At 41.4% G+C, this 4,669-nt stretch overlaps 1 pseudogene; it reads right to left on the reverse strand.

Annotated features, from left to right (window-relative positions):
- Window positions 1-873: 873 nt before the first annotated feature.
- On the reverse strand, window positions 874-2,443 carry LOC101150477 (keratin, type II cytoskeletal 8-like; annotated as a pseudogene).
- Between the last annotated feature and the right edge of the window lie 2,226 nt (window positions 2,444-4,669).

Below are 4,669 nucleotides of genomic sequence, written 5' to 3' on the forward strand. Positions count from 1 at the left end.
TATTTTAAGGAATTTACTATTCACTGAAGTGTCAAATATATTAGTATTAAGTTTTCTTTTAGCATTAGTAAGATCTATAGTTAATGTTTACTTCTTTATTTTCAATATTAGTAATGTGTTTCCTCTCAAACAGTTTTACTGGCATGTTATTAATTTTGTTAATCTTTTCAGATATCACTTTTGGCTATTTTGATGTTTTCTATTCTATTTTTTATTTCACAACATTTTCCTGGTGTCTTTATTTTTACTTCCTTCTATTTCCCTTGGATTTTATTTGATGGTCTTTTTCTAGCTTTTTGAGATAAAAGCTTAGATCATGAATTTTTGGCTTTTATTCTTTTCTAATATATGTAAATAAAACTATAACTTTTCCTCTAAACTCTATAGCTGCATCTAACAAATTTTTATTTGTCATGTTTTCATTATAAGTCAATTTTTTAAAACTTTCTAATTTCTTTTGTTATTTTTTGGATCATGACTCATAAACAAGTATATTGTTTTATTTCCAAACTTAAGGTTTTTATGGTTATCTTTTATTATTGATTTCTATCTTAACTAGGGTCAGAGAACACATTCTGAATTATTTCAATTATTTAATATTTGTTGGGACTTTAAAACCCAGAATATGGTCAATTTTGGTATAGTCCAAGTTCACTGATAAAAATGTGTATTCTATTACTGGCCACAGTTTTGTATACATGTCAATTACCTCAATTGTATTAATTTTGTTATTCTTGACTGCTATATCTTTTTTTTTTTTTTTTTTGGCAGAGCTAGCTGAGGTTTTATTTTGGACAAAAAAAAAAAAAAAGCAAATAGAGGTCCTCAGGCAGTAAACTCCCCCTCGAATGGACTGAGGGCTAGCGCGGAGCCTCAGGTGAGCCTCCCTCCCGTTCCCTGTGCTCCCCTGCACAGCAGCCTCCCTCCCAGGCTCTGGGGCAGCCGCAGGAGGGGCAGGCTGGGAGGGGCTGCCGCAGCTGTTCCCTTGGGCAGGATGTCCGAGGACTGGAACACCAGCTTCCCATCACGGGTCTCGATCTTCTTCACAACCACGGCCCTGGTGAAGCTGGTGCGGCTGAAGGAGCTGGAGCCCACACCAGAGCCAAAGCTAGAACCTAGGCCGTAGCTGAGGCCAGGGTTTGTGAGGCCCCCATAGGCAGAGCTCAGACCACCTGCATAGCCTCTGGTGGTCTTCCTATGGGTGCTCATGTTCTGCATCCCAGACTCCAGCCGGCTCTCCTCGCCCTCCAGCAGCTTCCTGTAGGTGGCGATCTCTACGTCCAGGGCCAGCTTGACATTCATCAGCGCCTGGTATTCACGCAGAGGCCGCGCCATGTCCTGCTTGGCCCGCTGCAGGGCGGCCTCCAGCTCGGACAACTTGGCCTTGGCATCCTCGACGGCCAGCTCCCCACGCTGCTTGGCATCTGCGATGGCGGCCTCCAGGGAAGCCCGCCCTCAATCTCAGCCTGGAGCCAGCTGATGTTCCGGCTGATGTTCATCTCGGAGAACTCAGTCTTTGTATGCCCCAGGTCATCCCCGTGCTTCCCAGCCAGAGTTTGCAGTTCCTCATAGTTGATCTGGTACATGCTCTCAGCCTCAGCCCAGCTGCGGTTGGCAATCTCCTTGTACTGCGCCTTGATTTCAGTGGTGATGCTGTCCATGTCCAGGGAGCGGCTGTTGTCCATGGACAGTACCACAGATGTGTTCGAGATCTGAGACTGCAGCTCCCGGATCCCCTCTTCATACAGCTGCCTAAGGAAGTTGATCTGGTCAGTGAGCCCTTCCAGGCGAGACTCAAGCTCTACCTTGTTCATGTAAGCTTCATCCACATCCTTGATGAGGAAAAATTCATTCTCCATCTCTGTACACTTATTGATCTCATCCTCATACTTGTTCTTGAAGTCCTCCACCAGCCCCTGCATGCCTGCATGTTGCCAAGCTCCGCCTCAGGCTTCAGCTTCTCCTGGCCCAGAGTCTCCAGCTGCCGCCTAAGGTTGTTGATGTAGCTCTCCAACATGTTGTCCATGTTGCTCTGAGCCATCTTCTGCTGCTGCAGGAGGTTCCACTTGGTCTCCAGCATCTTGGTCTGCTGCTCCAGGAACTGTACCTTGTTGATGAAGGAAGCAAACTTGTTGAGGGTCTTGATCTGCTTCTTCTCCTGGGTGTGCACAGCCTGGATGTTGGGGTCCACCTCCAGGTGAAGGGGGCTCAGCAGGCTCTGCTTGACCATGATGGTGGTGATGCCTCCCATGCCACTGACCCCACCATAGCCTCCACCCATGCCATCCCGGAAGCTGCTGCTGCCCACTCGGGAGAAGCTTGAGGAGCTGATGTGGGCACTGGGCCCACTTGTGTAGGAGCAGCTGCTGAAGGCCCGGGGGCCAGAGGTGGGCACCTTGTAGGACTTCTGGATCACCCCGGTGGACATGGTGGAGGCAGGAGTGGAGGCAGGCAGGCTGAACCAGGCGGAGATTCCAGAAGGAGCAGAGAAGCTGCTTCTTGGTGGGCAACTGCAATATCTTTACTGTTATATTTTTCATTTGCTTGTACTATCAGGCACTGATAAGTTTGTTAATGTTAGTTATAGATTTTTCTATTTCTGTACATTTCTGCTTTATATACTTTTCAGGTATATTATTGGGTGTATACAATAATGGTTTTTATTAGTTTCTCCTATTTATTGGTATGAAATATCTCTATCTCAAACAATTCTTCATGCCTTGAATTACATGTTGGATAATATTTTGGCTACCTTATTTTCTTTTGGTATGTACTTTTTAATCCTTTTTGCTATAAATCTTTCTGTGTCCTTATATTGATATCTTCCTTTTAGGCAGTATAAAGTTGGGCAGGGTTTGTTTCTAGGCATCTTATTCTATTAGTCTATCATTATATCAATACTATATACACTGCCATAAGTATTATAGCTAATTATTGCTATCCAGTAAGGATATTTTCTCTTTAGGGGTGTGTTGGCTATTTTTACACTTTGTTCCTTCATATTTGTTTTAAATCTTTTTGTCAAGTTACACACACACACACACACACACACACACACACATGCCTGCTGGGTTTGGGTTGCAATTCCACTGAATCTGTTGATCAACTAGAGGAAAATTGATATCATCACAATATTAAGTCTTCCTACCCATGACTACAGTTTCCACTTAGAACTTTTTAAATGACTTTCAATATAGTATTTTATTTTCACAATAAATATATTACATCCTTTTAACTACTTTTATTTCTAGGAACTGCACAGTTTTAATGCTAAGTTCATTTTCTGTCACTGGAATATAGAAATGTTATTGAAATTTTTAACTTTTTATTTTGAAATAATTTTAGATTTATAGAAGAGTTACAACGATGGTATACAGAATTCCCATATGCCCTTCACCCCACTTCCCCTAATGCTCACATCTGATATGGTTTGTCTGTGTCCCTACCCAAATCTCAACCTGAATTGTATCTCCCAGAATTCCCATGTATTGTGGGAGGGACCTGGGGGAGGTTATTGAATCATGGGGGCTGGTCTTTTTCCCGTGCTATTCTCGTGATAGTGAATAAGTCATATGAGATCTGATGGGTTCATCAGAAGTTTCTGCTTTTGCTTCCTCCTCATTTTCTTTCGCCACTGCCATATAAGAAGTGCCTTTTGCCTCCAGTCATGATTCTGAGGCCTTCCCAGCCATATGGAACTGTAAGTCCAATTAAATCTCTTTTTCATCCCAGTCTCGGGTATGTCAGAAAGCATGAAATGCTTTCATGTCAGCAGCATGAAAACAGACTAATACAACATCTTACATAACCATGGCACAATTATCAAACTAAGAAATTAACATTAGTACAATACTGTCAACTAAATTATATGTGTTATTTAGATTTTCTCAGTTTTTCTGCCAATATCTTTTTATCTGTTTGAAGATCACATGCAGGGTAACACCTTGTATTTAATCACGTTGTCTCCCTAGTCTCTTCCAATGTGTAGCAGCTTCTTGGTTTTGCTTCTCTTTCATGACCTTGACCCTTTTGAAAGAGTACTGGCCAGGTATTTTATAGAATGTTTCACAATTTGGATTTGTAAGATGTTTTCTCATAATTAGACTTGGGTTATAGATTTGGAGGAAGAATACAGCATAAGGGAAAGTGCCCTTCTCATTGCCTCATTTCAAGGAGTACATGGCATTAACTTATCATTGGTGATATTAGACTTGATTATTTGGTTAAGGTGGTGTCTGCCAGGTTTCTCCACAGTGAATTTATTATTTTTTTCCATATTTAATTTGTTAAAAATGAGTCATTAAGTTCAGTCACATTCAAGGGGAAGAAATTAAACTCCACCTCCTTGAGGAAGGAGTATGAAAAAATTCTGTGGTAATGTGTTAAGTCCACCAGAGTAATTACTAAATTGGGGAGAAATACTTGGAGACTACACAAATACACTTTTCTCCTTAAAGTTTTGTCCACCAATTTAGCATTCATCAACAGATACTACCTACAGCAGTTATCACTGTGGTGTTCTAATGCTGATATACTGTTTTCTTCATTTCTTTTATACTCATTAACTGGAATTATTCTTTAATGAAGATTTGTCCTTTCTTCCCCATTATTTATATCTTTGATCATTTATTTATATCAAGGTGGACTCATGGATAATTGTGTCCTTTGA

Source organism: Gorilla gorilla, chromosome X (genome assembly GCF_029281585.2).
Source record: "Gorilla gorilla gorilla isolate KB3781 chromosome X, NHGRI_mGorGor1-v2.1_pri, whole genome shotgun sequence".
NCBI classification, from domain to species: Eukaryota; Metazoa; Chordata; class Mammalia; order Primates; family Hominidae; genus Gorilla; species Gorilla gorilla.